Source organism: Labeo rohita, unplaced genomic scaffold (assembly GCF_022985175.1).
Source record: "Labeo rohita strain BAU-BD-2019 unplaced genomic scaffold, IGBB_LRoh.1.0 scaffold_236, whole genome shotgun sequence".
NCBI lineage: Eukaryota > Metazoa > Chordata > Actinopteri > Cypriniformes > Cyprinidae > Labeo > Labeo rohita.
In genome coordinates this window covers 53,698-78,043 of record NW_026128616.1, presented here as the reverse complement: position 1 = coordinate 78,043, position 24,346 = coordinate 53,698, and the positions used below count along the sequence as shown (strand labels likewise).

The following is a 24,346-nucleotide window of genomic DNA, read 5'->3' as shown; positions in this document are numbered from 1 at the left end:
GCACTTTTTACTTAAGTACATAAAAAATTGAGTACTTTGTACTATTGTACTAATCCTTTTACTGGAATAATATTTTATTATACATATCTGTACTTTTACTCAAGTACTTGATTTGTGTACTTTGTCCACCACTGATATATACACTCACCAAAATTATAAACGTAACACTTTTGTTTTTGTCCCCATTTTTTATGAGCTTGAAGATTTTTTCTATGTACACGAAAGGCCTATTTCTCTCAAATATTGTTCATAAATCTGTCTAAATCTGTGTTAGTGAGCACTTCTCCTTTGCTGAGATAATCCATCCACCTCACAGGTGTGGCATATCAAGATGCTGATTTAACAGCATGATTATTGCACAGGTGTGCCTTAGGCTGGCCACAATATAAGGCCACTCTAAAATGTGCAGTTTTATCACACAGCACAATGTCACAGATGTCGCAAGTTTTGAGGGAGCGTGCAATTGGCATGCTGACTGCAGGAATGACCACCAGAGCTGTTGGCCGTGAATTGAATGTTCATTTCTCTACCATAAGCCATTTCCAAAGGCGTTTCAAAGAATTTGGCAGTATATCCGACCAGCCACACAACCGCAGACCACGTGTAACCACACCAGCCCAGGACCTCCACATCCAGCATCTTCACCTCCAAGATAAAAAAAAATAAATAAAAAATGTACTAGTATTGCACCAGTCCACTTTACTGTGGTTAAAAAAAAGCAAACAGAAGCAAGTGAAGGTTTGATTTGGCTGCTCCATTTTCAACTCCTCCCCAGACTGCAAAGAGCAAATCTCGACAATTGATATGGCAAGTAAAAGTTGAACACACCTACCGTACATCATGTGGCTTCATGTTAGAGATGCTGTTTATCATCAGGGGACATTCTTTTGCTGTTTCTGAATCCTAGGAGATGGACAGGTGATATGCACACCGAGAGTTCCACACTCAGGTTTGTCTTTATTTCTTTATAAAATGTAAAAGATTAAGATTACATGGCATAGCATTTAATTTATAAAATTGATATATCAATTTTACAAACTCCAGATAGACTGCTCTAAAAAGTGTAGGAATCGTTTATGATTTTTATAAGGAATTTTACCACATGATCACATGGTCAGAATTTTCATGCTCTTGCAGAGTATAATTTAGACTATGGTTTCTATAACAAAAATCTGAAGAATTGATTGACAGAAGTGTTTCAAGAAGGAATATTCAAACATACATACCAACACAAATATCAACCTATAAACTATTTAATAGTTATAGTTAAGAAATAGTGAAAGATTAAAACATGATATTCAAATGTGTGAGTTGCATATATGATATGCAGTTAAGCAATGGAATGATATTTGTTCATAAGTCCTTTTAGCATCATTCTGGTGCATTTACATATATAAGAGATGTGTTCTGTGAGCAAAACAACAGTTCAAAAGATCTCTGTCTCTGGTCTCTTTCCTGGGTGGGGGAAACCAACCCAGGGAGATCTTAACTCATGATTTTCTTATTGGTTTACTTGTGATGGTCATGATGTGTTGTATGCAAGCTGTTTAAATCTGCTAGTTAGTTAGACTTGCTTCAGACTTGTGGCGCCCCAGGGTATCTGATTCATGATCATCCATGTTGTTGGTCCTTGTTGTGGAATTCGGCTATTTGTGTTGTTTCAAGACTGCTCTGATCGAATCATAAATTTTCTGATTTGCTCTGATATCCTACAAAAGGTTAACATGAAAATATTTCTTAGAGATTTTTAACAAAATATATGTATTTATTTATTTATAAAACACTTCACAGTTTTGCTATTGTTGAAATATTATGCAGGTGATATTTTGTATGTTACACAATTTACTGGAGATCAGAGAGACTTATCCAAGAGATTTATCCAAACTTCAAATTCTTTTGGACTGGATCCACATCTAGATCAGGAATGGGCAAGTCTGGACCTGACAAGCTGCTGCCATGCAGAGTTAAGCTCCATCCCTGAACAAACACACACCTGCCTGCAATTTTCAAGTCAACCTGAAGACTTTGGTTAAATTCTTCAGGTGTATATGATGATGGATGGAGTTAAATTTCAAGGAACATTCTTGACCTAAATATATTTAATCTAAATTTCTATATAATTTTCTGGTGAAATTAAACAAAAGTTAAAATTATAATGACAGATGTGAAGGGGGAAGAAGAATTTATACATGCATCAGTTTTTTTGACAATTAACATTTCTGCATAGCATACACCTTTGATAAATGAAACTGGAATATATGCGACCTACCCCATCATTTTATCCCACTTTGACCTAAAAACACGTTCAAATTAAAAAACCAAAAAAACAAAATCAAGAGGTGGGAATAGTAGGAGCCAGAAAGTGGAGGTCCAGCACCCAGCTGGGAAGGAGGCTCAAGATGGAGTCACAAGAGGGAGGAGCCATGGTGGTGTCCTGGGAGGATGAGCCAGGGGGGATGACTACGTCATCTACGTTGGAACTAGCAGTGAAGACCCAGGCAAAGCCAAAGAGACACAGAGCCCGGGTGGACACTGAAGGTCCAGAGGGCCAAGGCGGAGCAGATGGCTCAGGCAACCTAGATGAAGTTGAAGCATCAGGACAAAGGTGGAGGAGCCTGACAGAGCCAGAGGGATGAAGGGACAACACAAAGTCGGAGGAGTAGAATCTTGAGGCAACATATGGTTGATGGCTGACCAAGGGCGGAGCAGGAGGGATGAGGAAGCCCAGTGGAGCTGTTTGGGTGATGGGCCACAGTGGAGACGAGGGAGCTAGGATGGTGAGAGTGAGCTGAGGGGATGACAGGATGCAGTGGAGTTGGAGATGGATGGCTGAGGTGAAATCTGAGATATAGTGGTTGGAGGTAGAGACACCGAGGTGGAGCTGAAGACTGGAGGGTCTGAGGTGAATTGGCCTTATAGGTGGCCTGGCTGAGAGTGAGCTGATGGGCTGACAGGTGACATGGGAAAATGGACTGAGTATTTAACAGGACTAGAAGGTGGAGGTGGGATTGGGAGGATAGGAGGTTAGCTTGAGAGATTCAGGAAGGTCAGGGCTGGATGGATCCAGCAGAGGAACAGAAGATTCAGGGCTGGATAGAACCAGTGGAAACAAAGAGATTTAGGGCTGGATGGAACCAACAAAAATTCAGAAGACTCCCTGATGGACAGAGACAACAAATATGAAAGACAATATTTAGGGTAGTAGAGAGGGTCAAAAAGAGAGAGTAGATCTACAGAAGACAGCTGCAGCTCAGCCTCTCAATATCCCTCTTCATCTCCTCGCTCCTCCGTTCTATGACCCGGAAACCAATCACCGCAAGAAGGATCGAGGAGTGAGGAGGCTTCCTGAGGCGTCATGAGTGAGGATACACAAGTGTATCCTTTGCGGAAGTGTTTTATTGACTAAACGTGATGTATAAATTATCCTTCCCCTTCACATCTGATGTAATAATTTACATTTATATTTTATCCTTGCAATTGAAATAATGTCATATATTTAAACAGGACATCTTGCTTTATTCATATTTATTATGAATGCCTTAAATAACAAACTTTAGCAACATATGGGCAGATCCCTTTAGTGCAGCTGATGACTCTTTGAAGTGATGCTTGAGTGGTCAAGAATATTCCAATATTCATCTGCTTTGATTCCTTCGTCCTTGAGTCTTTTCCTTGAGTCCTTCCCTCGCATCCTGAAGGGGTGGAGCTAAGACGTGAGGAGAGGAAGCAAGGAAAGGAAACGAGGATGCACAAATACAAAATGAGAAGCACCCCAGTATCCTTGCTCATGACTCCTTAGGAAGCATCCTCACTCCTTGATCCACGTTTCCTCGTGATGTAATTAGAGAATTGAGATGTCATACAAGATGGCTGAGCTCAGTTGGTTTCCGGTTCATAGGATGGAGGACAGCGGAGCGAGGAGACGAAGAGGGATATTGAGAAGGACCCTCTGACTTCCACTGAAGACATGGCTGGCTCACACTCCTGGTCACACTATTTTTTGGACTCAGGCTCTGGGGCGAAGATGGGCCTCAGTCTCCTTGGCTTGGCTTTTAATATACAGCAGTTTTTGTTGAATCTTTAATCTGATTGGCTCTGAGGTATTCTAGGAATGTTCATATTTTACCTTCATCAACATTGTGATGATTCACCTTTCGTATCACTTCAGTAGTCTCAGAAGCTGCATCCCAAATGACACACTATAAAATATGCACTTACAGTACACTATATATTTGTGTACTCAACCACGTCATGTATGAATCTGATAAGGTTATTTTGTCCTTTAACATCAGACACATTTTGTATTTTCAGTTAATTTAGCGTTTGAGTTTTTTTTTTTTTTTTTTGATTTTTTTTTTTTTAATTTTCAGTGTAAACACTCTACTTACATTATTCATACTTCAAAACAGCATAGAATAGCTCATAAGTAAGCACCAAGACTGTCAGGTTGTTTTATTTATTTATTTATTTATTGAGATAAAAGCTGTTTAATTGGTATTGTTCACAGACAGGTAAAGAAAACCAATCACGTTTCATTTTGTGCTGCATCATGTTTAGGGGCATGGAAATGTCGTCACAATATAAGACCAGTTTGTAAAACTGACATATTTTAAACAGTCTATACCACAAACTTTAAAATTTTCACATACTTTTGAAAATCCAGCATTTAGTTGATCCTGATAAGCGGTCGTCATCACAGTTGTAACACAATGGATTTTTTTCTTTTAGTGAGGGGGTTTGGCGCCCCAGCATTTTTGTTTCCAGGCAGAACTTTAAAGAATGTGACACACACGTCTATAATTCAACCAATCTGACGACGACTTCGCAACTCCTGAAGTGTTTCCAGCTAAATGTGCCGTATGCATCAGACGTTCAGCCAGTGGACCGTGGGCGTGACATCTGAGGCTGAGACTATCAAAGACCTAGATGAAGACTAGACCCCTCCAAACCTATACAAGACCACTGAAGTCTCAGATCCAGGCCAAAACCTGTTCCTAAGACCTAGATCAAGTCATGTTGGTCAAAGAAACAGGCAGTACATTTTAATGAACCAAACTGCTGAATCTGTTGAAGCATTCACTTATAATATTCAATTTTAAAAACACATTTTTAGTTATTTTATGTTACTGAACGAAGAACCAGTCAACAGTCAAACTTTACCATCTTTTCATTTATAGTTTGCCCCCCCTAACATCAACAAAAGCTTGGGATTCAGGGCTTGATGGAACCAGCCAGTTCAGAAGAAACAGGAAATTTTCTTCTACCAAATATTTAAATATTAAATCAGAAGCCAGTGCAGCTCACCCTCAGCAGCAGGAGTGTGAGCAGGGCTTCCCTCTATCCCCTCATATTCCACAAGTATTCCCTCAGGGACAGCCGACTTGTACATCTGGTCAGGCGTAAGATGGGGCCAAGGCTCCTGGGTGATAACGTCTCAGTCGCAGGTTCTAGCACTGGCTTTTGTGTCGTGGTGGGCTTGAGCTCTCCATCTGTGCTGGGCTCTGGCAAACGTTATGTGCAGAGGGGTGATGGCAGGCTGAAATCAACAAACTCTGCGAAATTCCCCCAAGGACCCACAATGGGATGGCATGCCATTGTCTCGATGCTCTGGCTAGGGAGTAAGAAGGTGCACAGTGTACAATATGGAAAGGTGATGAGGAATGCCAGATTGAAAAATCCACTTGTGTGGGCCTCAAGGGATTGCTGTCCCTGCTCCAGGCAAAACAGCTGTACAGCTGGTCCATGCTTAGGGTATTGGTTCATCCTACTTTTACAGAATGGTTGTGTAAAACAAAGCACATGATGAAGCAGAATACTAAGAACAAACGTTTATGGTGAGCTCACAGGAGAACAAGCATCAGTACACAAATGAGGACAAATGCTAATGCTACAGATGCTAATGTACACAGGGTAAACAAAGGGAACTGATGAATTAGCCAGTGAGCATCCCAGCAAAGAGCCATTAGGGCATATTTAGGAAAAAGGAACTTAACTGAGAGAAAACACAGGAACCAAAAGGAAGCAGATAGTGTCCACAAATATAACTGACAGTTACTAATATATGATAATTTTACATAGCGGTGACATTTTACAATTCCTGATAACTACACAAGCCTGGTGGCCTTGAGTGTGTTGCATTTTTGTTGCTTTAAATATTGTTTGCAATTAAATAAATCATTTCATATTAAGTCATATGCAAGATAAAGCCTCTAAAGCTGAAATAAACACAGACCCCAGTTTTAAAAACAAATACTCTCCTAAAACAAACCAAACTGAATGTAAATGAAATGTACTTTTAGGATAACAACCTGTAGAAGAAGGAAGCAACTCCAAACATGATGGGTGTGCAAGCATAGGTGGAGAACCTGAACCGTGTGACTTTGATTCATCAATCAGCAGCATGGGTAACAAAAATATTTTTTTTTTCATTGCTGAATGAGAATTGTTTTTATGTTGCAGTGTATTGGTAAATCTGAGAACTGTTATTCTGTGTTTATTCTAGATCACAGTCTGGCCATTGTGTTATTTGGAAACTCCACGTCAGTCCAGTTTCAACACGACAATATTCTTCTTGGAGAAATACAGCCAAATATTGAAAATGCAGAAATATCCAGGACTGTTCCTTTGCAGATGAAGATATCAGGACATCACATCTCAGTGATTAATATGATTGGCTTACACGAGACTGCACTTGACCTGGATCCTCTCGCTGACCAACTAGTGAATCAAAATGAAATCATCACCTTCATCTTTGTTGTGCGACTGGGCCAGTTAACAGATGCTGATAAGATGGGTCTTGAGTGGCTTCAGAGAGTATTTGGTGACAGAGTTCTTCAGTTTGTGATGATTCTCTTCACCTATGAGAGTGAGGAAGAGTCTGACTCTATAATAGATGATCTGAAGCAAAACTCTGCTCTGGAGCGGCTGATTGAGAAATGTGGTGGAAGATATCACACCTGCAACATGAACATGAAAAGCCAGTCAGAGATGAGAGACCTGATGAACAGGATTGAGCATCTGTTTATTGATAATAAGCAGCAGCACTACACTAGTGAGATGTACAACACTGCATTAAGAGAGAGAGAAGATGTGCAAAACAGAACATGTCAAAGTGGTAAGAATACATATTAGGTTCTCCAGTGTTTCACAGATTTGTTTGCCATTCAGTAACCCCACAATTATAAGAATCAAATATTCTGTTAATTTAGACCTTCATCTGATACACCAGCTCAATAATTGTTTTCTTTGGTAGATTAGCTGGTAAGCAGTCTAGTCAGGTATTAGACATGGCATATGTCTGTTGTACACTCTTGCTTTGAATAATTTATTATAAATTTTATTATTATTATTATATCACTTGAGGTCTCTAGAGGATCTGTATGTATGTAAATACTACCTATTCAAAGGAAGTATCTACTCAGACAGTATGCAATTTTGGATGCAGCAAGAAAAAGGGGGGTGAAGAAGAAGAAGAAGGAAAAGAGATGAATACCATCTTCTCCACAAGTTGCATGGAACCTGAGCTGATATCATTAAATGTTAGAATAGAAGAAAGACATTGTTTTAAATAGCATGTTTCTTTTCTGCTTCCCAAAAGATAATGAACCCACAATAATGACAGCAACAGAGCCTGGAGAAGAACACAAGGTGAGTGCATTTCTTAACATTGTGACCTTTTTGTAGTTTCCATGGTAAACATGCTTACAATGCTCAAAAAAAAAAAAAAAAAAAAACAGGTCTAAAAAAAAAAAAAAAAAAAAAAAAAGAAAGACAGAATGCTTAGACGTGCAGTATTAACACTTATATTGGTTTATATATACAGAGGTAATGAGGTAACAAGCAGGTGAAAACAAACAGGCATGATGAGTCCAATCAATGGGTTATTTGAAATTCAGTCCAGGATTGGATGGCAATGTAGTAGAAAAGGAGTGCCCTCTGGTGGATGACCAGGACCCTCCAGCTGGTGGTCATGACATAACCTCCCACCATCCAGACACTCCTAGGCAAAAAAAAAGTCTGGGAGGGAAGCGGATCAGGGGGAGGGACAGAGGGGCAGGAGATGGGGGAGGGTCTGGAAACAGAGGTGGAACAGGGAGCCAGGGTGGAGCTGGAGCAGCTGGTAACCAGAGTTGCACTGGATGCCAGGGTGGGGCTGGCGAAGCAGAAAGCCAGAGTGGAGCTGGCACAGCAGAGCAAGCCAGGGTGGAACTGAAGATCCTCACAGCAGAGCAGACAGGACCGAAGATTCCCACGGCAGAGCAGAGGACCACCACAGCAGTGCATGAAGAACCAAAGATCCCCACGGGGGAGTAGATAACATCACACCTAGGTTGATGTGACTGGAGACCACTAAGACATAGCTGATGACCACCAAGGTGGAGCGGGCAGAGCAGATGACAACCACAGTAGATCCAAAAAAAAACAGGGCACACCTCATGGAACTGGAGACCACTACGGCTGATCAGGCAAAACAGCAGGGTGTTCCAGGTTGGCCTCTGAGTCATTTCTGGCCAGATAGGAAGTTCATAAACAATCTCTGTGGTTGTGTCAAGGTAGACAGGTAGTTCAAGAATGACCTCTGTGGTCGTGCCAGAGCAGACAGGAAACTCTGGGGCAAGAGTGGGCTCTGGAGTGAACCCATTGACTGAAGTAGGCTTTGGAGCAGACTCATGGGCTGGAAAGGGTTCTGGAGTGGACTTGTGGGCTGGAGTGGGTTCTGAAAGACTTTCATGGGTTGGAGAACATTGTGCGGCCCAAACACACAAGATGGCAACTGCAATCACAGGCAGTGCCGCTGACTGTCTGAAGACCACTGGGCTGGAGGGTGCTGTGGCAACGGGGCTTGAGTGTGCTGAGACCACTGCTCCCCATCTGTTCAGATGCCAGCTTCTCGCAATGACATCAGTGGTGGGTCCAGGAATCACCTTGACAGCTTTAGATGCCATGTTCATGACGACTGGAAACACTGATGCAGCCTCCATGACAGCTCAGGAATGGCGCCCATGATAGAACAAGGCTCAGGAGTGGTGCCCATGACAGAACGAGATTCTGGGGTGCTTTCCATGTGGTGAACAGGTTCTGATGTGGTAGCCATGGTGTTAACTGGCTCTGGTGTGGGAATCACAGGACAGGAAGATGCTGAAAGCACAGGATTAGCAACTACTATAAATGGACATGCAGGTGACCATGGTGGGCCAAGCTCCGTGGCCACAGGATTGTTGTGAATAATCCATAATGGCAATCAGTAAAACAGGCAAGAGATCAAAAACATGGGGTAAACAATCCAAACCACAACTGTGTTCAAATCACAAACCGACAGAGCAAACAAGTAATGATGTGACATTTGAACCAAGCCATCAAAGCTTGTTTCGAGAATAAAGGGGTGTGACAGATGAACCCTTGACTCAAGGCTTGTGTTATTAACGTAGAAATCACTTGTCCAATCTGTTCATAATTAAGATAATGCATTTAAATAATATGGTAAGACAAACCAGTTTGCAATATCAAGCAGCAAAATTAGCTGTTTTGTACAGCTAAAAACAGCTGGAAGCAAATGAAACCGGAAGCCTGACACATTAAATTTACAAATGGCCTCACCCACTCTTATGGGAAGAATAAGGTGGATAAGCCATGTGTTTTCTCTGTCACTTTGCAGTGATAATGAGGCAACATGCAACAGGTGAATGCCCAGGGTCTGAATGAAGGTGCTTAGCCAGTACAATTAGCCACCTAACGAGTCAAGTGTTATGAACTCACATTATCATCTGTTAATATAAACAAAAAAAATAGCCATAAGGAAAGTAAACAGGCAAGTTATCTGATAACCTTAAAATTGACCAAACTTAAAATTGTATGTTCCAAACTTCAAATATATTGAATTATTATTATTATTATTATTATTATTATTATTTTTGTTATTTTAAAGTTATATTTACATATTTATTTGCTTTGTGAGCAAATATCACATGAGCATATGATCTTAAAGCAATTTAGGTGAAAGGGGGTATAAGATGCATCTTGTGAAACATAGAACTTGTTGCTATATTGACACTTTTTTGATAATCAACAACTTTTGACTATGACTCAGTAGGCCTAGTCTGTGTGATACACAAACGTTTCTTCTTCAGTATTAACACATGAAATTAGGTTAGGCTGACTATCATTCTAACAAACTGTAAAAGGTCAGAATAGAATGACAGTATTGTTCTCTTACAGTCAAAGATCAAATTAAGTATATGTGTTTTTTTCAACAGGGGAAAAGACCAGATAAATGCCAACAACAAGACAACAGTCAAAAAATTAATGATCTAATCAAAAGACTTCATCTTGAAGAAAAACTGAGAGCTGCAGATGTTCTTCAACTAACCACACATTCATTAGAGTCTCAAGAGTCTTGTGCTGAGGAGGACCTGATTCAAACTTTCCTACAAAAACTACTGATGATGAACTACAGAGCAAGATACATTATGCTTAAAAATGAACAGGATTTCACACAACAAAATGACAATGACACCTCTGAAGATGAGAGTGATGTTTTTAATGATATGTCTTCACCTAACAAAGTGACAAGTGAATCTGACACTGTTCACCAAATGGATGTTCAGATGGCCGTGTTTCGTTCTGCTGATAGTATCCTAAAGCAGCTGATGGTGACTAAACTGTCTCAGTGTCAGTATGCTCTGCCTCTGCTTGTTCCTGATCCATTCACACAAGAGATTGAGTTTCCTCTCTGGACATTCAGACAAATCAACAAGAGCTGGAAGATGAACGATGCCAACAATGAAATCAATCAAATCCAGCCAGTCTGGAAGGCAGAAACACCTATGGTGTTTTTCTTCAGGTTTGGCTCAATGTCTTTATCCAAATCTCAGCTGATGAACAATCTGATCAATGAGAGACACAACACGTTCTTCCACAGGAACTGCCCAGGCAGCAACAAAGCCAGACTACTGATGGATGGAGTGGTGGAGATCGCCTGGTACTGTCCCTCTGGAAAAGACACAGATAAATTCACTCAGTGTATTGCATTCTGTAACCTTCACGGGGATGCAGGAGACCATGAGAAACAGCTGCAGATCCTCACTGAAATGGCCTCAGTTAATGTTGTTATTCTACCACGACTTGACAGAAATGACAAGGATGCAATGAAAATCCAAAACCTGTACAAGGACAAAAAGCCACTAATTTGCCTTTTTACAGAGGATGAGTCAACTGCAACTAAGACAAAGAAAGGAAAATACAAAATTGGTATGAAAGACAGAAACCAGTCAGATGTTTGTAAAGAACTCAGAAGAGCTATAAATGATTGTCTCTCAGAATCAAGCTCCAATTTCAGACTTGAAGATGTGTCCAAATACTCAGGTATCAGAGTAGATGAGGAACATGATAATGACTGCAGAACAGGAAAAGAAGTAGCCCAGAAGATGATGAGTTTACTGGAAAAGAAAAAGCTGACTGAAATCAAAGAATCATTTCTGCCCTGTCAGGGGAAACTGTGGCATCACTGGTGTGAAAAGAACAAAGAACTACATCGATTTCGAAATGAAACAGAAACAGAAATATGTAGAAAACACTGTGAAATGAAGAAAATCCGTCATGAGCAGTATAAATGTAATATCAGTGAGTTTATGAAGTTCTTTATTGAAGAAATGAATTCAAAGCATGCAAATAAGAAAATCCATTTTCTTAAATTGCTCAGAATCCTCCTGGATGAATATACCTCTGCTGACCTTTCTACTCTACAGCACAAATATAAAAATACATGGACAACAGTCTTAAATTTGAAAGAGAACAATGACAGATTGGAGCAGCATTTGGGAATAAATTTGAGAAATGAACGAGCAAAACTTGAAAGGATATCAAAAGAACTTCAAGCTGCAACCTTTGGCTTGGAGCACATCCTGAGGGAGATCGGTCAGATCTATGAATCATGTAAATCAGTGAATAAAAACAAGGAAGGCCTGCCATGTGATTTTTCTTCTCTTCCAAGTCTTGCAGCAGAGATGATGATCTCTGGATTTCCACTGGAGCTGATGGATGGAGATGCTGCTCATGTTCCTGTGGTCTGGGTCACTGCTGTTCTACATGAACTCATCAAGAAACTGGGAGACCCGAGAGTATTTGTGCTGTCAGTTTTAGGGATTCAGAGCTCAGGGAAATCCACTATGCTGAACGCCATGTTTGGACTCCAGTTTGCCGTCAGTGCTGGCAGATGCACCAGAGGAGCTTTCATGCAGCTGGTCAGAGTTTCAGATGAGATGAAAGAACAGCTGAAGTTTGACTATATTCTGGTTGTTGATACTGAGGGGATTCATGCACTAGAACTATCTGGAAGATCAACAAGACATCATGACAATGAATTGGCAACATTTGTTGTTGGTCTTGGTAATATGACACTGATCAACATCTTTGGAGAAAACCCAGCTGAGATGCAAGACATTCTTCAGATCGTTGTTCAGGCCTTCATGAGGATGAAAAAGGTCAGACTGAATCCCTGCTGCATGTTTGTGCATCAGAACGTTTCAGACATCACAGCAGGAGAGAAAAACATGGAGGGAAGGAGACGGCTGCAGGAGTCACTTGATGAAATGACAAAACTTGCTGCTAAAGAAGAAGTCTATGATGCAGAATGTTTCAATGATGTCGATTTTAGCTTTTGAAATATATATAAATAATTACAATTAATTATAGCTGCCAGTAGTAACTGTAGCAGAATCAATTTTCCATCAACTAATCTGTTTTGCGAACATTCAGATAATCTTTATATCAACTCTAAGAAATGATATTTTCTTGGCCACAGAAAATAACTTTCTTAAAGTACCATTGCATTAGAGAGTAGCTCGAATCGGAATCGTAAAGGGACATTAATTTGCAAGGCAGAATCAGAATCAAAACTCATGTAAATGGAAGGACTAACACATAACTAATCTAAACAAACAAACATGAAATCATTTACATGGGGAAGGGTCAGTGAGAAGCAGTTAGAGAGAGAGAAGGAACATGAAGCTATGGAAAAGTCAGTTAACCACCTGCTGAAACCATCAGTGCTGTCTACAGCTTATACTAAACCTCTGTATTGTTTAGTTAAATGTACGAACTTGCATTGCCTTGGTCGTTGAACAAGTGTCCAAATGCAGTCTCTGGTGAAGGTCTTGATGGTTGGAGCAGTGGGAATCGTGATCACGTTCTTCTGGGTCCGAAGAGTGATGAACTCCAAAGATGTTCTGACTCGATGGTGACTGGGAGTTTCAATGTGAAAAGTGAAGAAGAACCAAGAGCTGAGAGGGATGCAAGAGCTCATCTTCTTAGGTTCAGAACCACAGTCATGAAAATGAATTCAGGAGTTGAGTGGAAGTGTCTTCAGCCAGTGTTGGGCCTGTCGGGCCTGCCAGGCACGCCCTGTGCCGGCTCAGGCTCCCGTGGGTTCCTCACGGGCAGATCACTAGATGATTGCAGACATGAAGAGAGGGAAGAAAGGGAAGAACTAGGGAGGCGGTCAACCGTTTGCCTTTAAGCTCTCTGGAGGCTGCGCCTCCAGGAGGTCCATGAACCAATGGTAATCGGAGAGAAAGTTTATGACTCTTTGTCCGTGAGCATGGTATTTTGCATATGTAATTCGACTGGGTGTTGATGCAAAACTAGGTTTCTTAAAACACTAATATGTTGCATAGGTATCAACATCTAATTTACACCATCTTTTAGATCATCAACATACGAATTAAAAGAGACCAAACATGACATAGGTGCTTTATACAACTAGTCATCTATCATGCATGCATAAAACAGTAGAAAGACAAATAAAAATACAACAGACAAAATTAAAATACAATGTAATACTGAATGACCTGGGCTATGTGTGATAGGAAGGTCAAAGAAAGGTTTGTCTGGGAATGAATAGGAAAGAGTCTATAGGCTGCATGGGCAGATGCATTCCTTGAAGCAATAAAACCTCTTAAAGTCACCGTGGCAACTTGTCTTCAAAACTCCAGCATATAGCTGGGTTGTTGGTTTTAAAGATTATTTGTTAAATGTAACAAATAACTGTATGTCTGATTGGTCCAGATGCTACAATGTCATTACTTTTGATATTCAAAAGGATGTGAAATATTTTGCACAGCTGTGGGAGGGAAGTCCACCAATGGCACCACCAAACCCAGACTACTCTGAAAATGTTCAAGACCTAAAGAAATCTATTCTTTCTCATGTTTCTAAATCAGATGGAATGATGCTGATCGACTTAAAAGATCGTATCAGAGATCTCTGGAAGGCTTTAATGAATGAACAATTTGTGTTCAGCTTCAAAAATTCACTGGAGATTTCAGCATACAGGAAACTGGAGACAGAATACAGCAAGTGGTCCTGGAGTCTCTGCAGTGCCATGCTGGAAATTGAGAACAAACTACACATCAAAATTGAAAATGAAGTGACTGATAAAGTTGAGGAAACTGATCTTCAAAAAGAACTGAAGAAGACAAGTGAAGAAGTGAAAAAATCAATGACAGAATTCTTTGAAAAAGACACATATGCAGCTGTACTGATACAGTGGAAAGCATCATGTGACATCAAAATCAAAAAGCTTCAGGAAAACATTGTGGAAGATACAACAAAGAAATTAAATGAGATTCATCGACAGCGGGAAATGAAGAAAGAGATTGATGCTCAGAAGACACGTCACATAAACACTCTCTTTGAAAAGAGCAAAGAACTTGCCTTGAAACTAAAAGACAAAGCAAAGGATGATGAAACACTTAAGAAAGAGTTTGATTTATTTTGGGAACAAAGTATGGTGAAGATCAACACAAACAAAGCAAACTTCAATCAGAGACATTGATGTATTTGGAGACATGAAACAATTCCTCAGTAACAACCATGAAAGTGTTGCTGTAGACACCTCAACGAAGAGCAGGGATATTTTCTCTCTGACAAGTTATTCAGATTATGTACTGTTCAAGAAATCTAGTGGAATTAAAGGACATGTTAAACATGCCATCAATTCAGCTGAAGATAAGCTTGGTTACGCTCTGTCTAAAGAAGATGAAACCCAAATAAGAGCCTTAGTCAATGACATTGCTCATCAAACAGAAAAAATGATCATGTTGCATAACATTGCAGCAGTAGGCTACAACAAAAGCTACATTCAAGAACTCATAGATTACATTATGAATAGAGTAAAAGAACATCAGGACAAACCAGTGAAATATGTGTTCAAGAATGAATTCTGCATGGATTTAGTTTATTCCATCTGTAAGATAGCAAACCAGACATTTACTGACCAGCACAGACTTTTCAGAGAAGCCAATGATCCTGTACTATATGTTGAAAAGAAGAGAGAAGAGTACTATAGTATTTTCCAGAAACACCTTAGTGGAGCAACATCAACCGCCATTTTTGGCGAAATCATCTGTCAGAAACTTAAAGAGCCTGTTGAACAAAGTGTCTACAAAAATACTGCCCGAACATTGACAGGTAATATTAGAGAAAACTGTCCACAGCTCAGAGAAAGAAGATCAGAACTGGAGATACACATCCTGAACTTTCTGGCTGAATATGAGATGTTTTCTTTATACATGAAATACATTCGTAATCCCAGATACTTCTTCAAGATCTTCATCAATGTTGTTGTCAGTCAGTACATCACCGATAATTTTAGTGACAGTGTTCTTCCTAAGATTAAGGAAAACACTGAATTCCTGCAAAAAAAGATCATGGAAGCAGCACATGAATCTACCGAACATGTTCAAGTGAACAGCGGGGATGTTTGTGAATGGTTGAAATGTTTCACAGAGCAGCTCTCAGATGTGCTGATATTCTCTGTAAAAGACCTCAGTGGAGTGAGTCGTGATGGTGTGGATGATTTCAAACTTCTAGCACAAGTTATAAAAAAAGAACTTAATCTGTTTGATGTAGACAGAGAGATCACTGCAGAGACATTTGTTCAAAAACTGAACCTCAATGACAGACCAGATGAGATTCTGAGTACCGAGCTCTCCCGGTGCTGCTGGGTTCAATGTCCGTTCTGTGGAGCCACCTGCACTAACAGTGTAGAAAACCATCCTGGAGATCACAGCGTTCCTTTCCATCGGGTGACTGGCCTCAATGGATACTATTATGATGACACACATAGTTTGTGTGCAGATTTTTGCTCAACGGTAGTGGCCAGTAAAAACTCGTTTAAATCATCAGATAAGTGGATTCCATATAAAGAATACAGAAGAGCAGGAGGAGTTTATGCAGAGTGGAGGATCACACCTGACTTCTCTGAGCTGCTGTACTGGAAGTGGTTTGTGTGCAGATTTCAGAAAGATCTGGAAATGTACTATGAGAAATCATTCCAGGGGAAAGGTACAATCCCAGGACACTGGAAAAAATACAGAAAAGAAGATGCAATTGAGAGTTTAGAAGAACAGCACACTTTGAGTAGAAATAGAATTACAATCTTTAAAAGGATGTTTATGTTTTTATCACCTCGTTCACGCACCTTAAATTCTTAAAAAAAAAAAAAAAAAAAAAAAAAGCCAGCTGTTTGCAAATGTGATCAAAGACACATCTTCAGTCAAAGGCAATGACATTTCTGTAAATTTAAACCTACTCATCAGTAACCTCCATCAAAGTTTCTTTGGAGAAATAGTTCAGTAAAAGGTGCAGTAAAAGATTTCTGGAAAATGCTGTCACTACTTGAAATCACCAAAACAAACATGCTGCTACTCAAAAGGATTGTACACACACAACACAGACAATGACATATATAGCGACCATTAAAAAAGGGACCAAAAAAAAAAAAAAAACATTATTTTAGGAGTATGTTAATTATCTCACTTTTTGGACACACTTTGGGAGCAGACGTTTAAAACAGGCAGTGGACAAGGCTTATAAAGCATGGAAATGCCCATAGCTGAAGTGAAATTTTTTTTAAAAAAATAATAATAATAATGCAAATGAACAAACAAGCGAAGATGACACATGAGCATTCATTTTCAAGCCTTCCCGCTCTTTAAGAATCTCCAGCTCTGGAAATCTTCTTTGATATAAAAGTGGGTCTTAGATCGTGGGTGCTAGACTGTAACCTTTTCGTGACTTTTTCCTGTATTTTCTCTGTTAATGAATATTAATTGTCTATTAGCAAGTGATTACATGATTGTGATATAAATACATGAATACTATGTAGCTACATCTTAAAAGAAAATCAATAAATCTAAAATGTATATATGAGAGGGGATTGAATGAGTCCACATTTATTCTTTATTACCAACTATATATTCTATATTATTGTAGTAATATACTGTACTATCCTATATTATTCACTCCGCTTTCTAATAATACTGTTTAAGTGTGATACTTAAGATTATTTCATCTCTTGACATTTCTTGTTCATTATTAATTACATTTTAGCAGTTAGTAATGATTCCCTAACATAAAGCAGTATGCTATAATGTTTGACAGATATTCGTGTTAATTTGATGTATATTTCTGCAAGCTATTTTCAGAAACTTACAGTACATCTATACTAAAAGTTCTTTGTGATGGTAATCATTTTATGAATCACCATCTTATGTTTAAGCCTAGAATATTTGGGTTATAATTATAAAGTAATGATGCATTTATCATGTTTCATCTATTCCAAATAAATCTCTGTGATTTCAATTGTCTGAGGTGTTTTTTAACAACTCAATGTTTATTTATTTAATTATTTATCACAAGAATATAAGTCCAAAGATGAAGACAGGTCCAAAGTTTCCAACAAAAAGGCATTTAATGATTAAATAAACACAATGATCCAAACACAGTGTGTACAATACACAACAAATCACAATGAACTGAGGAAACAAATGAACGCAAGTATACACAGAAAACAAACTAAAAGATGAACAGGTGTGATGATCAAATGAATTGCCATGGAAACTAAAGAGAGCAGGAAACTAAAAGACAACAGGAAATAATGAGCAAAATAAACGTCAATGAGAATGAAAACTAAACTGACAGGAGATCTTTTGCTTGGTGTTTGATCATTTTCTTTGACCGCCACGGAGTTGAGAAACCATGTTTGAGTGATTACACACCGGCAACGAGCCCGCATGCTCACTCTGCCCCGGTACTGATCCGCCGGTGTGCTTTACATGTAAAGAGAGAGAAAACGCCCCTCATTACATTGAGCGGCTTAATTATCTTTATCTGCTAAAAAAATAATATCAGCTTACATCAACCCACATCTGATACATTTCAATATGGCTGAGATATTTTGTTTTATTCTTAAATCGAGTAGCATTTCTTCTTCCTTTTTTTTTTTTCTCAAGTGCTCTCCATGACTTGTGTCTTTGCGTTGAAACCATAATCCTAGGTACCTAAATATTAACACTCTTTCTACTTCCTCCTCTGGAGGTCGCATTTGCAGGCTGCATACGTCATCAAGCCTGCTTTATTTCAGTTAACTGAGCATTACATTCAATAAGCATATTACAACACTTTACACTTCACTAAGAATAATGATTAAATAATGATCAATATAACTGTAATTTTATAAAATAAGCTCTACTTACACTGTGTGCAGAATTATTAGGCATGTTGATATTCTGGTCATATTTTTTTTCCAAACACATTTTACCAATTCCAAACCACATCAGTCTTAATAACTACTGTCAATTTTGTATTTAATCATTTGTAAGTGATATATAACTGTCCGTGAAGGCTGGAAGTGAAAAACTCCTTATATTCAGGTGTGCATAATTATTAGGCATGTTTTCTTTTACAGCTAAAATGAGCCAAAAAAGATATTTAACCCAGACTGAAAAGTCCAAATTGTTAAATGCCCATGAGAAGAATGCAATACTAATGCATTACAAGAATTTGCAAAGTTAAGGCTTGACCATTGGACAGAGAAATGCTTGTTGAGTCTGCATGGTCAGAAAAAACAGGTGGACAAGAAAAGATGCATGTTAACTGCAAAAGAATTAGGAATTAAGGTGAAGAATTAGGTGTGACACCATCAGGAACCGTTTAGTCTCCAGCACCACCATTTTCCAGAACTGCAACCTACCTGGAGTCTTCAGAAGTTCAATGTGTCAGGTATTCTTGTAATGCATTAGTATTGCATTCTTCTCATGGCCATTTAATAATTTGGACTTTTCAGTCTGGGTTAAATATCTTTTTTGGCTCATTTTATCTGTAAAAGAAAACATGCCTAATAATTATGCACACCTGAATATAAGGAGTTTTTCACTTCCAGCCTTCACGGACAGTTATATATCACTTACAAATGATTAAATACAAAATTAATAGTAGTTATTAAGATTGTTGTCGTTTGGAATTGGTAAAATGTGTTTGGAAAAAAAATATGACCAGATTATCAACATGCCTAATAATTATGCACACAGTGTAATGACGTATGCAGCCTACAAGTGTGACCTCCGGAGGATGCAGCCTTCCGTTTCAGAAACTTCTACCAGCTCGTATTTAAAATTAACACTGAGGAACAAACAGTGCCCCGCAATAGTTGGTAGTGGAATAACACCATGGCCAGGTTTCACAGATCTTTTTTAATTTATTTTTTATTTATTTTTTTTTTTTTTGCATCACTGTATATGCATCTTTATTTTTTCATGTATTGATTGATTGATTGATTGATTTCTATAGTACAAGCTATAGCACAATTTTTATTTATTTATTTATTTTTTATTTTTTATTTTTTTGCAATAATGACCAACTGACTGTACATTATGTCTTATATAATATCTTTGTCTTTCAGTGTGCTGAATTGATTTTTTTTCCATGTTCGTCAATAACACCAGGGCATAACTGTAATCTAACAGCCATTTGTATGCTGTAATATATGTGGTATATTTTTATACATATTGAAACATTTATTTTTTTGTTGGTGAACATGAACATTATTTCAAATGAAGACTTTTTGTGTTTATATATAATAGTAATAAGCATAATAAAATATTTTGTTGGCTGGCATAATAATTGTTTTGAACATTTTTGTACATATTGAAACATCTGCACATCTCTTGTTTGTGAACATGAACATGAAACACTATGATCAAATGAACTTGGTCATTCTAAAATGCCCAAAGCAAAGTCTGTCGTCAAAGTATTTCTGTTTAATGGCCTGACAGAACTGTCTTTCAAGAGTGCATTCCCAAAAAGCTGGCATCCGCCTCCGAAAGTAGTGACCACATTTGTTAACCCAAGGCTCAGCTTGAGCTCCAAGTTCAAACCCCCAAAACCAAAATGGCAGAAAGCGCATCCTGTTTTGCTTTCATTATTTTACAAAAGCACAACGTTTTGTTGTTATTCTGAGTGCACACAAATAAATGTAGAGTCTATAGATTCAAAAGATGTATTACTTTTATCCATATTGCCAAAAATTAATATTGAATTATTTTAAGAGCAAGTGACTTCCACACTCCACACAGACACTTCAATAGTGCACATTTTTAACATTAGATTGAGTTGCTACTACATACATCTTTCAGATGAAAAGCCATATTTGAGGTAGATGAATAATACGTGAGTATTTGGTTGTCCTGCTGATGCACTGTATTACCACCAGACGTTAATGATCTGTCCATCACAGACTGCGTGACTTCACCACTTCCTGCAAGGCCATAATTTAAACACATAATCAAATGATATTGCATCACAAAGCAAACATTTTTGAAGAGAACACAACATCACGGTTGTTTGAACCAATGAGCATTAAGCTGTGTTGTTTCCTTCATATGGTTCTTTAAAGTCAGTCACTTAATAGTATCATATTTCTTAAAATAGTTAAATGGATGCCGCCTTATTTCCACTTTTTGTATATTTTAAAAAATATTTTGTTTTTGAATTGCATTAAATCATTATCACATTTGCAATTATTATAATATTCAGGAAAACATCATTATTTCTTCCTCGACTGATATTGCTTAACTATATCATTATTGTTATAAATACAGAAAAACAAGAACAGAAAAAAAAAATCACAGGCAGTGCATGAGAAAATGGCTGTGTGTCTTGAGAACAGTGGAAGTCAAAGACTGAGAACAGCTTATTTTAAAATGCTTTTTCAAGTTAGGTTTCCTTTGCAGCCAAAAGATGTTTTGTTACAGGTGAACAAAATTAGATTTGCACTGTGATGTTACATCCTTTTTTTTTCCATATTGTAAAATTGTCTTTGTGTTTTCATTCCGTTGACTTTCAGTTACATGTATTTTGTTACTCCTCAACCCTGTGTACAGCACACATATCTACCAATTACCTTCAACAATAGTTTAGCAAAATTAGTTAGTCCAATCAGAGAAGCCCAGCTCTGACTTCCTCTTTTGTCTGTGTGTTTGAGGAGTCATAGTGTTTCTGCTCACAGTAAGAGATGTTTGAATGATCACAGTATAGAAGATTCATCTGGATCAGACAATGAAGATCATACAGCTTCACTTCTGTGAGTTTATCACATCATGTTTCATTGAATCAGTAAATGGGGTTTATTTAATTTTTATATCTTATTATTTATAATATCTAATACTTGTTTTGTTTCTCTCATAGATCTGTTGATGTGGTCTCAAGCCACAGAGGGTCTAACAAACATAGCAGTAACTTTAGGAGCTGATGTGAATATAACCTGTGAATTTAATATAACAAAGATTTACTGGTACAGACAGAAATCACCAGATCCTCCAGTGTACATCTTAAACATTTGCAATAGCACATCTGGAACTCAATATAAAAAAAACAGCAATTTCGAACACAAATACTCAGTAAAAACTAACAGTAGTCTGTTCATCAGTAATATCAGCACTGAAGAATTAGGAGTTTATTATTGTACCAAATGTAGTGAAGCACAAAAATTCAGCAATGGCACCAAAATCTACATCAGCGGTAAGTTATGCTCATTCATGCTTATTCATTGTTCTGTTAAAGCCTGAAATTAAATAAAGATTGAAGGCATTAGAAATGTTTTACAGACTCAGTCGACAGTAACCAGAAACTATGGACAATTCTGATCATCACATCTGTTCTGCTGAATGTGCTTTTGATCGTTGCAGTAATAGGTGTGTACTTTATTTATTTATTTATTTATTTATTTACTTTTTTCAGTTACAGTATGATTGAAGGAGATAAACTGTCAAAAAGTGTTAGAGTGTTACAGTGATGTTTAATTCAGAGCTGTTTCAGGTTTGGTGAAGTGCTGTCTTGATGCAACTAGAAGATCTAAAGATACTTCAGAAAAACCTCAAAGTACCACAGCAGCTCAAAACACAAATGATCCACAAGTAAGATAATTTTATGACGCATCATATTCAGATCCTGATCATCTTGTCAGGGCTTATTTTCTGATAATGAATGGCTGACTGTACATTATTTTTATTTGTAATATTGTCCTTTTCAGTATGCTGAAGTTCATTTCATCAAGCGCCAAAGTAGAAACAGACCTTGTGAGGACGAGACCACCTACTCTGTTCTACAGCCAGTAAAAACTGTATAAAATATTATTCATTCAAGAATTATTATCCCTATCCTTTTTGAAAATTGTAATATTTTTGTGTGCTGAGATGTTCATGCTAGCAGTGAGAATTAACATAAACCACTAATTAACGTAGTGAGGTTTTTCGCATGTTAGAGGTGATGCTTACAGTATTGTGCAGTTTTGTGTTACTTCATCTTGCAGAAATTTGGCATACAGCTGGAGTGGAAATCACATGATCAAAGCTTTATAAATATAGTAAATAGATAGGAGGGGGCGGGGGAAGGGGGCTTGCATGTTAATTGTTTTGAATAATTTTGTTCTTACATATTAAAACTTGTAACTTCTGCACAGCTCTTTTTTTTATTTTACTTATTTTTTTTTTTTTTTGGTTAAAACAGTGTGGTTTTTTGCAAAAGAAATGTTCCACTGGTTTGGTCACTTGATAGATGACACAAACATAAAACTTTGCATGCATGTAGATAAGTGATTAAACGTTTACCAAGGCATGAGTACTCAACTTAAAAATATATTTAAGTTTCTCCAACTACTTTGAACAACCTCAAGACTCAACCAAAACACATTTTATTACATTACATGAACCAATAAAATGTGAACTAATACAATCAGAAACAATCAGTGAAAGAATGAATAAATAAAAATCCAGAACAGCAGCAAAAATCATGAATTGACAATGACTGACACTTGACGACGACTGACATTTTTTTGAGTTTAATTTCTCATAACATTTGTTCCAAATATAATTTTTCAGATTAGCTTTACTTTAACTTTGTGTCAAAGTGCACTACAATGAAAGAAGATTAGAAGATCTGTTTGCCTTTGTCTTTATTAAATGAAAACAAAACTATCTGGAGTACAGGCAAAATGCTGAAGAACAGAAAACCATGCTTTAAAGCAACAAGAAATGACTAATAACAACTGAAACTAAGGGCTATAAATGTGCAGACTATTTTAGCAACTAAAAATATAGGTGATAAAATGAGCAACCATAGGAACAAATGACATCATCAGAAACCAAATTAACCAAGGAAACAGGAGCTAAAAACAGAAAATATGAACAAAAACAAATGGATGAAAAGAGTCATAAACAGAAACAAAATGTGTTATTATACCTCATCCTGGTAGGCGAATCCTGTTCCATAAGCACCATAAGTTGGCGTGGACTCTGGATATGTGGTACACTAGAGCAGTGGTTCTCAACTCCAGTCCTCGGGGCCCACAGCTCTACACATCGGCGTCTGCTGTTAGGGAGGAGCCAGAGAACCAGAGCACATACTCTAAATACTGAAGCAATGAGATAATGGTATTCGACATTGGCATAGATTGGAGGATGAGGTAGTCTTAATTCTGCTCCAACAAACCTGATGGCAAAGTTCTAGTAAGTCCTCCACAAAATTCTCTAGGGGCCTTAAAAGGTCTGTTCTTCTATCATAGTGCAGTTCAATGAATAGAGTTTAGATCAATTTGCAGCAGGCTGTCTTTATTAAATGAAAACAAAACACTCAGAAGTAGTTGCAAAATGCTGGAGAACAGAAAACCACGTTATAAAGCAACAATAATAGACACCAAATAACAGCTGAAACTAAGAGCTATAAATATAGACTAAACTAGCAACTAAGCAAGATCACAAGTGATAAGATAAGTATAGAAACAAATGACATCATCAGAAACTAAGGTAACCAAGAAAGCATGAACTAAAAACAGGAAATATGAAAATAAAAACAAAAGGAATGAAAAGAGTCTTAAACAGAAACAAAATATGACATTACATCCCCTCCTGGTAGGACACTCCTGGTGCCATAAACAAGTCGAGGGAGAAGGTGATGAAAGCTACTATATACAGGGTTGGGAAAGTGGGCAATGACCCCGAGATGAAAACTTGGT

At 38.0% G+C, this 24,346-nt stretch overlaps 1 pseudogene; it reads left to right on the top strand.

The window, feature by feature from the left end:
- Nucleotides 1-918: 918 nt before the first annotated feature.
- On the top strand, nucleotides 919-16,490 carry LOC127159620 (interferon-induced very large GTPase 1-like; annotated as a pseudogene).
- Nucleotides 16,491-24,346: the final 7,856 nt, after the last annotated feature.